The 11443-nt window shown below is 38.6% G+C and overlaps 1 pseudogene; it reads left to right on the top strand.

Annotated features, from left to right (window-relative positions):
- The first annotated feature begins 643 nt into the window (after positions 1-643).
- On the top strand, positions 644-1132 carry LOC100352072 (large ribosomal subunit protein uL23 pseudogene; annotated as a pseudogene).
- Positions 1133-11443: the final 10311 nt, after the last annotated feature.

Here is an 11443-nt window from a genome sequence, read left to right as displayed (position 1 = left end):
TAATGAGACTAGATAAAGATATCTGTAAAAGAAGAGTTAATAAGATACATTCCAAAAATTCCTAAGAGGTACAATCTATAGATTGACCAGGCTCATGGCTTTGGGCCATGTAACCAGCTTCAGTCTCACTTTTCTTGCCACTATAGTGAGGTTGTTAGTACAGATTACCTGAAAAAAATCCCTTTGATTTCTAAACAAATAATTTTATAAAAATTCCTTCTGTGTTCACCAAGAAATAAAATGCATCCGAATGCTTTGAGAAACAGATAGTATTTATTATTTGGACAGGAAAGATATAGCTATTATAGCTTTGGGAATATCTTTGAATTATTCAGTTTGGGGATATCCATTACTTTTATTTAATTTTGTTCATTCCATTGGCTACTTTAAGTTACTTTACAGCTTATTAACACCAAAGGACTTGTAAGTAATAGATCATGTGGGATATTAAAAACAGCAAATACTGCTACTATTTGCTCCTTTTAATAACATGAGTATGAAATAGATTAAAATAAGACTTTTGAATTAACCATGGACCAAAGGATTTCCGTCTCAAAACTATGAATAATTAAAATGTTGGTACTAGTACTACAGAGACATATGGTAAGAATTCCCTCCTTAAAACCTAACTAAACCCTCCAAGATGGCGCCGAAGGCAAAGAAGGAAGCTCCTGCCCCTCCTAAAGTCGAAGCCAAAGCGAAGGCCTTGAAGGCCAAGAAGGCAGTGCTGAAAGACGTCCACAGCCACAAGAAGAAGATCCGCACGTCCCCCACCTTCCGGCGGCCCAAGACACTACGCCTCCGACGGCAGCCCAAATACCCTCGGAAGAGCGCCCCCAGGAGAAACAAGCTTGACCACTATGCCATCATCAAGTTCCCCCTGACCACGGAGTCGGCCATGAAGAAGATAGAAGACAACACCACACTGGTGTTCATTGTGGATGTCAAGGCCAACAAGCACCAGATCAAACAAGCTGTGAAGAAACTCTATGACATTGATGGGGCCAAAGTCAACACCCTGATCAGACCTGATGGAGAGAAGAAGGCGTATGTGCGGCTGGCCCCTGACTATGATGCTCTGGACGTTGCCAACAAAATTGGGATCGTCTGAATGGAGTCCAGCTGGCTAATTCTAAATATATGTTTTTTCACCATAAAAAAAAAACTAACTAAACCCAACAAAAATTAAGATATAACAATAATTATAATTGATACATTTAGTTATTAGTATCTTGTCTAATGGGAATATTAGATTTGGCTACTAATTAAGGTCATGAGTTTAAATATTGATAACAGTTGTATCCCTAAGGCTAGAACAAAGTAAACAAATCATAAAAAGTATTCATTCTATAAAAATCTGATTTAACTTGGATGTGCAGTAGTGTAACACAGAAACATGTCACATAAATGAACAGATTTTAATTAGCAATGGAAGTACTCATAAGTCCAATTAAGATAAATAATACAATTAGGTTTGTAACCTTGACAAACAAAATATGCTAATGTAGCTTATAGATTTGTTTGTAGAAGACACTATAATATAATTTTAAATAGATTTTTGTGATTTACCAAGTAAGATTTTGCCTGATGAAACATTTTATGTTCATGTCATTTGAGCAGCCTTCAGATAATGACAGCTGAGGAATTACAGATATCTTTACTGGTTTTCTAAATGAATAATCATAAAAAATATTTAATGATCTTTGTATATCATTGCTAGTAACTATAATGTATTGACACAGCTCACAGATTCTAAGAGCTCTTCCTTTCTTGTACAATGATCACATAAACATACATTATCTACATAGGTCTGTTCTATTCTCATTTAGCTGAGAATGTTTACCACTAATGGACATTCATTTTTGACAGATGTTTTGTATGAAGTGTACTAGACTGTGTTTTCCAAAAGTGGTTGCAAAAATATTTCCCATTCAACATGTTTTCTACAGTCTGACCTTGCCAACTGAAGTTTATTTCCCCATTCCCTTGAATTTGAGCAGACGTTGGGATTACGTTCTTTGACAGGGATGCTAGGTTGGCTAATTCTGGGTGTGGCATTTTACTGCATATGTACTTTCTGCTATCTGACAGTTGGAAGATAGCCACCATATAACAAATGCAGCAACCCTGAAACTGCCATGCTGTTCTGAGAAGCCAAGTCCCCTGGAGTGATACTGGAAAATGATGTAAGCAGAAAAGAAGGATAGGCCAAGGACCATCAGGCACTAAATATGCAAGTGATGATGCCATCAAGGTAGTGGATATTCCAGGCTTAGCCACCCCAACTGAATTCAAATGAAATAGACAGCCACCTGAATAAGCCCTTCCAGAGTTTCTGACCCACAGAAGAGGGAAAAAAATAAAGTTACCACTTTACCAACTAAAAACCACATCACTTGTAATGTAGCAATAAATAATTAAAATATACAGCTATTGAGGTGATTATATAAATTTTTCTTTTTGATTATGTTAGTGTGATTAAAAAGTACACTGCTTCATCTTCAAATATTGAAACAACTTTGTATTCTTGAAATACAGTAAAAGTATAGGATGCATTATCCATTTATATTGTGCTGGACTTAATTGTTACCAATTTGTTGAGGTTTTTTATTTATATGTTCAAAGGATGTTTTCTTGTTTTTCTAGTAATTTCTTTGCTGATTTAAAAATAACAAACTGCTAAGGGATTCCTCCTTTATTTCTATAAGATTGATTAGGTTTCTTTAAATAATTGATAGAAATTATCCAAGAAAGCATTTGACCCAGACTATAACTTTGCTTTTTATTATAAGAATTGATTTAATAAGAAATGTTTTTTATTTCTTCTTATCTTTTAATGTTTGATTAAAATTTTTATATATGTGAATTTTATCTGTTATATATAGAATATGAATTTAGATACATATTAAAATATGCATTATATTATATATAATTATATATTTTATATATTTGTACAAAATCTTATTAACTATAACTGTACATATTTAAGGGCCACGGCATGATATTCTAACACATGTATATATTGTGTACTGATCAAATCAGGGTTATCATTACTTTCTGACTGGGTCCCTGTAGCTGTCCTCTTCCACTTGCTCATAAAATATGTAATAGGGTAATGTAAGTTAGATTCATCCCACTATGCCATGCAACTCCATAAATTTACTCTTTGATTTATGTCTGATTTGCTATCAATTATCTAAACTCTTTCTATCTACACCCCTACCCTTCCTCACTCAGTCTATTGCAGTCACTGTTCTGTGTTCAGTTGAATACAGTATTTGTCTTTTTGTATCTGGCTTTCATTTAAGCTGATGTACTCCAATTCCATTCATTTTGTTGCAAATACTGGATTGCATTCTTTTTATGGGTAAATAATATTCCATTGTGTATATACACACCACATCCATTTTTCTGATGTTGGACATCTTTTTTTTTTTTTTTTGCTATTTTAAGAATGTACTTTATACAAAATAACCAGTTCATATGGAAATAAATCTACAGACCTCCAACTATCAAAAAGCTTTTTAAAAAGTTCTCTTAAAAAATTATCCAACACACAATATTGAACTAACTATTGAGGTAAGTGTTGCTCTCAGTGAAACAGGAAATCAGCAGACCACGACAAAATATGATGTTGGACATCTGGTTTTATTCTATATCTTAGCTATTGTGAATAGTGTTGCAATGAACATTGGTACAGCAGGTATCTCTTTGATGTGATTTCTTGCCTTTTGTGTATATACAAGCAGTAGATTTCTGGATCTTATGGCAATTTTGCTTGTAGACTTTTAAAGAAATCTCCATACTGTTTTCCATAGAAACTACACTAACCACCAATACTTGGTAAGAGTTCTTTTTTCTCTACTTCCTCACCAGTCCTTGCTATATTTAGTCTCTTTGGTAATAGCTAATCCTACTGGCATGAGGTAATATCAAATTGTGGTTTTAATTTGCATTTCTTTGAGCATTAGTGATATGGAGTATTTTTTTATGGACCTTTTGGCCATTTTTGTATCTTCTTTAAAGAAATGTTTGTTTACATATACAGCCCATTTTTCAGTTGGAATATGTGTTTTACTGTTTTTTAGTTGTTTGAGTTCTTTATGTATAATGGACATTAATGTGCTATCAGATATATAGCTTTCAAATATATTCTCCCATTCTCTTGGTAACATTGTCCAGCTTGTCGCTTACCATTTTACCAATTTTTGCTTTTGGGGTCTGAACTAAAAATTCCTTGATCATTCCAGTGTCCTGAAGTTTATTACCTGTGTTTTCTTCTAAAATTTTCAGTTGCAGGTCTCAGATTGAGGTCTTTAATCCATCTTGAGTTGCTTGTTGTACATGGTGAGAGGTAAGGGTCATGCTACTGCATGTGGACAGCCAATTTTTCCAGCACCATTTATTAAAAAGTCTATCCTTGTTCCAGTGTGTGTTGTTATCACCTTTGTCAAAGATCAGTTGGTTATAAATGTGTGATATTGTTCCTGTTCTGTTCCACTGTTCTATAGATCTGTTGTTATGCCAATACTAGGCTGTTTTAATTAATGTAGCTTGATAACATGTTTTGAAGTCAGGTAGTATAATACAATGCTCCCTGTTTCATGCTTTTTATCAAGATCAGTTTGGCTAGTCACGATCTTTTGTGGTTGCACAAAAATTTTTACAGTGGTTTTCAAGTTCTGTGAAAAACGTCATTGGGATTCTAATAGCAGTATCCACATTTTAACAATATTGAGAAACTATAGTTTTCAGATGAAAGATTGCTGCTTAATTGTGTTCAGTTCCTTCCATTTCTCTAGCTAATCTCTGTTCTACTATTGAATCACTTCTCTGTGTTCTCTTGAATATTGTTGAGTTTCCTCAAAACAATTTCTTTTAAATTTAAAACTGTAAGACATTGGTTATGGCATTTTATTTTAGTCTTTAGATGAAGTTGTGATTCCCTGGAAGTTCTTGATATTTGTTGTTGTGCAGCTTCATCTAAGCATTGACAGATCAGTTTTAGTAACCTGGCTTTATTTGCTGCTCTCTGGAAATTGTAAGCAGTGTATTTATTAGCTGTTTCAGCACTAGACAGCACTCTGAGTTGTGGTTTGCCCCAGGTCTGCTGTTGATAGATTTTACTGACCCAGTCCTACAATACTCCCAAAACACAAACTTGTCTTAAATGTGCAATTGATGTACTGTTCAGTACGAATCTGAGGAAATGTTTAAAAAGGGAGTAATCTACCCCTACAAATCTCTTTCTTGCCAGTGTTAGGCTGACTCCTTATCCTGTGTCCATGAAAGCTATATTTTTACTAAGTACTTTCTGAATTCCATTTTCCTTCAGGTTTCTTAATAATATGGATATTAGTTTGATTAATGACACCACATTATTCTTTTTAGCTTGTTTTTCTTTATTTGCCTTTTACTCTGACTATGTCATTCAAGAGGATTGTCCTCAGATCAGAAATTCTATCTTACGCTCAGTCTATTCTGTTGTTGGACTTCTCAATCCTATTTTTTTTATTTTATTGACTAAAGTTTTCAGCTCCAAATTCTGTATTGATTTCTCTCAATAATTTCTATCTCTTCATTGAATTTCTAATTCATATGAATTATTTCTTCATTTTTCTGAGTTATCTATCTGCGTTCTCCTATGTCTCACTGAGTTTCTTTAGAATCATTATTTTTCATTCCTTTTCAGACATCTCACAGATTTTCTTAAAATTGGGAAATGTTGGCTGGCGCTGCGGCTCACTTGGCTAATCCTCTGCCTGTAGCACCGGCACCCCGGGTTCTAGTCCCGGTTGCTCCTCTTCCAATCCAGCTCTCTGCTGTGGCCCGGGAAGGCAGTGCAGGATGGCCCAGTGCTTGAGCCCTGCACCAGCATGGGAGACCAGGAGGAAGCACCTGGCTCCTGGCTTCAGATCGGTGCAGCGCACCAGTCGTAGCGGCCATTTCGGGGATGAACCAACGGAAGAAAGACCTTTCTCTCTCTCTCTTACTGTCTAACTCTGCCTGTCCAAAAAAAAAAGGGGGGGGAAATGTTGCATTCTTTTGGAGACACCATGCTTGCTTCCTTGCTTCTTCATGTTTCCAGTGTCCCTACACTGATGTCTTCACATCTGATACAACAGCTGCTTTTCCTTTTTGGAAAGGCTTATTTCACTTTTAGATCGAATGCACAGTGTTAGAGTAATTGCTTTAGCTTTGGTTCTAGGTGAGCCTAGAAGTGTAACCTCAGTGCTTTGTTCAGCTTTAATCAATGTTAGCATTTCTTTTGAGTGCCACAGTTATCTAGTCTGTGGAAGGTCACAGAGGTAGTGGTGTGACTTTGAAGTGAACATGGGCTTGGGTACAGTTCACTATCTCCCTCACAGCTCTTTGGAGCTGAGGGAGAGGTGACATGGGCATGGTGTATGTCTTCATCCATAGTTGTGTGTCTATCACACTGGGGATATGATGTCAGTAGCCACATTCCTAGTAGATTTGGGTCACAGAGAGCCTATCCTCTCATCCCACCAGCTAAGTCTGCATGATTTTACACCTTGTGGTGGCACCAATAAGATCTTCACAGGGTCCTGCTGGGGCTTATAACACTAAATGCCGCATCCTAGCATTGAGGGGGTATGATGAATATTTTATCCAGGTCACATTGGGTAAATATAGGCTATGTGGAGAAGTGTACACTGGCAGGTGTGGGCGTAGAACAGTAGAATGGAGACAGGAAGGACCTTCTCCAGATTTTTCAGGGTAAGTCCAGATGTTTCTGGCACTTAAAAAACCAATGGTCATGGTCCCACAGCTGCAGGATACAGTGAAGACCTTCCTTAGCTTCCATAGATTGAGCAAAGTTTTTCTGGGATTTGTAAAATGGCAGGACAATGTCTGGAGCAGTGAAATACAGACAATGCATTCCTCAGTTTCCATCAGGTGAACTCAGGTGACTCTGGGTTATAGCTTCAACAATCATAATCACAGAAGGGCTGGCATAGTGGCGCAGTGGGTTAAAACCACAGCCTGCAGTGCTGGCATCCCTTATGGGCATCTGTTCGAGTCCCAGCAGCTCCTTTTCCAATCCAGCTCTCTGCTATGGCCTGGGAAAGCAGTAGAAGATGGCCCAATTCCATGGGCCCCTGCACCCACGTGGCAGACTTGGAAGAGACTCTTGGCTCCTGGCTTCAGATCAGCTCAGCTCTGGCTGTTGTGGTCATTTGGGGAGTGAACCAGCAGAATGGAATACCTCTCTCTGGCTCTACCTTTCTCTGTAATTCTTTCAAATAAATAAAATAATTCTTTAAAAAAATTGTAATCACAGAACTTCAGTAATAAGAGGGTAACATATCCATGTCTCACAGGCAGATTCTAGGTTATTCTGGGGTTTTGCACCAGGAGATGCAGTCCTGGAGTAGTGGAATGCAGAAAAGGTCTTCCTTCTGAGTGAGCATAGGAGTCTGTGAAGTTTGTAGAACCAAGAGTCACAGTTTCAGAGCTAGAGGGTGTGGTAGGGTCCTCACCCAGGTTTCAAGATGTGAGTGAAGGTTGTGGTGGGGATTGTGAACTGGTACCCACCATCCTGAAGCAGAGTAATTAAAATAAGACCCTTAATGTGCAAGTCATTTGGAGATTGTAGCACTAACAGTCACAGTCCCTGAACAGCAGGAAACAGAAAGGACCACCTCTAGTTCCCACAGTGCATGCAAGGGTGACACTGGGTCTTGTGTTCTGGTCACCCAGCACCCTAAGCTGAAAGATGCAGAAAAGAACTTATTTGGTTTTGTCTTCTGGGCTTGTGTATTGGCTGCTGCTGCTGCTAAGCCCACAAACAGAGAGGACGTTTTCCTAGATCATGCAGGGTGAGGAAGCATGGCTCTGGATCTTGTCCCCTGTAATCCTGCAGCTGGATATGAAGGATATAGAGCAGCCTGCTCCCTGCTGTGTGAAGTACACTGGTTCAAGGAGCTTTGGAAACTGGCAGGGACTGCCTGCTTGTTCCCTAAGACAGAAGGGAGTCTAGCAGTGACTGTGCTGTGGTAGCTCAGATCTGCGACTTGGGAGTAAGAAGGAGGACTATGGGTTGTTTTTCTGGCACAAAGCAATCACTTGGACCCCAATCAGCTTTCTAGACTGGATTTGAAGTTATTGAGGGTTGTTGAGTTTCCCTGCAGTTTGGACTGCATGTTTGCAGCCAGCAATGATTGGACACTGAGCTTTCCCTTCCTGTTTTTTGGCAACGTGTAGCCCCCACTAAAGAGCCAAGGTAGGAGTCACGGTAGGCTTTGTTTCTGTCTTTGAGATGGCTTTAGTGAGTCTAATTTTAGGGGCCTGCTACTTTTTTTAATGGAGATTTTCCCTCAATTTCCTGAAAACACAGTCCTTTCTGTAGTATCGTGGTTCTTCTCTGTGGCAAAGGTGAGCATGGGACCTCACTATTCAGTCTTCGTAGTTCTCCCCTGAATTAGTCTTGATAAATTGTTTTCCAAGGAATTTTTTATTTAAGTTGTCAACCTTGTTACCATAAATGTACAATGTATAATAACAAACCTCTTTTATTCCTCATATTGGTACTGTGTTTCTTCCTACCTCTTGGTTATTATTTTAAGAGTTATCAATATTACTGATAATTTCAAACACTGAACTTACAGCATTGATAATTTATTGTGTAAGTTTTTATTCTAATTAATTTATGTCTACTGTAATTTTTAGTATTTATATCCTTTTACTTACTGTACTTATAGGTTTACTTTACTATTTCTTTTCAAACTTCTTGAAAAGGAGACATGGGTCCCTGTTCTTAAGCCTTTCTTCACTTCTCATATTTAAAGCTTTGTATTAAGCAAGTATATACAACAAACAGTTTGAAAATTTTATGACTTGATTTGAGTTATAAAGAGCAACCTTTAAACTCTTTATCTCATGATGCCTCTTAATGAATGTAAATAAAACATCTGGGAAAGGTGGCAAAATCTGTAATTATATGTAATACGAGTATCAGGATATGAGTGTATTCTTTCTAAGTTGGTGGCTAAAACTGAACATATTTGACATTTGATAGTAAAAATCAACATTTATTTATCATTAAGGTGGAGTTTTGATGCTATTTGTTTTTTTAAAAAGATTTATCTTATTCATTTGAAAGGCAGGATTACAGAGAGTGAGTCAGAGCGATCTTCCATTGGCTGGTTCATTCTGCAGATGACTCCAACTACCGGGACTTAGCCAGTCAGAAGCCAAGAGTCTGGAGCTTCATCCACGTCTCCTACAGGAGTATGGGGTTGGGCCACCCTCTACTGCTTTCCCAGGTGCATGAGCAAGGAGCTGGATTGAAAATGGAGCAGCCAAGACTCAAACCGGTGCCCATATGGGATTTTGGCATTGTAGGTGGCAGCTTAACCTACTATGCCACAATGCAGCCATTTGTATAAGTTTTATTAGTTTAAAAACAAGGGAGAAGGAGATGTGAGGGAGAAGGAGATGTGGAATGACAGGAGAGGGAAGTTGTTCATCTGCTGGTTTACTCCTCAAATACCGCACAGTCAGGCTGTGCCAGGCCAAAGCCAGAAACCCATAACCACATCCAGGTCTCCTATGTGAGTGACAAGGACGAAGTCCTCTGCTGCCTCCCAGGGTGTGCATTAGCAGGAAACTGGATTGGAAGAAGAGTGAGAAGTCAAACCCAGCCTCTCTGATATGAGATGCCGGCATCCCAGACAAGGTCTCAGACCTGATGCTATCCTTCTCCCGATGGCATTATTTAACCATACATACAAAATGTACTTTAACCTTCTAGGGTATTACTGTAATGCAGATGTTTACCAATGATTCATTCTTGTGTTTATGGTAAAAAAATGATAAGCTGGATGTACAACTAGAATTCACTGAGGAAGTGATTAAACATCAAAGACTAATTTGTCATCCACTCTACCCCCGGAAACTATTTACATTCAAAGACACCTCTCTGCCTAGAAATATTTGTGCCTCTGTAGTTTTAGATAATTATCTGAACCAACACTATGAGGTTTTTTTTTTCTACTATGTATGTAATAAATCTGGTCCCTTCTTCTGAATGTGGATGAGTCAGGGGGTCAGGATCCTGGACCACCAGCACCTAGTCCGCATGCTGTGTAGAAGGCTGTCTACAAAATAAAGGGGCATAAAATATAAATCAAGGAGCAGAAGTAAATTCAGCAAGTGACAACTAGAAATAAATTCTGAAGAGAGTGAATGCTGGGAAAATCTCCAGAGACAGCGTTACAAGGTTCCGATTTGAAGTAGAGAGCCTTTTAAAAACATGCTGGTTGAAGAGCTCTTGGTGAGGCACAGCGCTGTTAAAGGGCTCTCAGCTAGTCACACTAGTTGAGGGTGTAATAATTAGAACTACAAGGTACTGAAAAATATTTCACCTGTCACTTAACAAGAAATTCTTTAAAGAACAGGACAGGGGCCAATGCTGTGACATAGTGGGTAAAAGCTACAACTTGTGGGTGCTTGTTGGAGTTCTGGCTCTCCACTTCTGATCCAGTTGCCTGGTGCTGCACCTTCAAAAGCAGCGGAAGATGGTCCAACTACTTGGGCCCATGTACCCATGTGGGAGATCTGGAAGAAGCTCCTGGCAGTTCTGGTCATTTGAAGAATGAATTAGCAAATGGAAGATTGATTCATTCTCTCTCTCTCTCTCTCTCTCTCTCTCTCTCTCTCTCAACTCTGCCTTACAAATAAAATAAATAAATCTTAAAAAAAAAAAAAGGACATAGCTGTAAAGCTAAACCTGGTAGCTCCAGTAAGAATGTAAAAAGAATATGCATTTGTGCCTTAAGCAAACACTTAAGAAAGAAAAACTTGTCTGTTATTAACCAGTAAGACTGAAAATTAAGAAGAAAATGTCAGCCTTTCTTAAATATATTTATGACTTATAATGGTGTATGATATGCTTTTGACTTAGAAAAAGGGAGATTCCTTTGGTTTGGGTTTTAAGTTTTCAGTTGTATACCTAATCATTTTCATGTCTGTACATTTTCTTGATTTATTTATTTACTTTAAAGATTTATTTATTTGAAAGTCAGAGTTACACAGAGAGAAAAGGAGAGGCAGAAAGAGAGAGAGAGGTCTTCCATCTGCTGGTTCACTCCCCAGTTGGCCGCAAAGGCCGGAGCTTTGCCAATCCGAAGCCAGGAGCCAGGAGCTTCTTCTGGTTCTCCCACATGGGTACAGGGGCCCAAGGACTTGGGCCATCTTCTACTGCTTTCCCAGGCCATAGCAGAGAGCTGGATAGGAAGTAGAGCAGCTGGACTCTAACCGGCACTCATATGGGATGCCTTCTCTTCAGGCTAGCCCTCTTCCCAGGCTAGCTAAGTAATGGAAGTCAAAAGGGCGCCTTCCCTAAGGAGGTCCACACCTCCCTTATGATGTCTCTTCCAGTACGCCATGTGAAGAGATAGATAGGTCTGGGCCTCAT

The sequence above is a fragment of the Oryctolagus cuniculus genome, chromosome 3, assembly GCF_051225735.1.
Source record: "Oryctolagus cuniculus isolate XC-2025 breed Fujian yellow rabbit chromosome 3, ASM5122573v1, whole genome shotgun sequence".
In the NCBI taxonomy this organism is placed as follows: domain Eukaryota; kingdom Metazoa; phylum Chordata; class Mammalia; order Lagomorpha; family Leporidae; genus Oryctolagus; species Oryctolagus cuniculus.
Note: the sequence above shows the minus strand (reverse complement) of the source record. Positions and strands in the feature narration are given on the sequence as shown.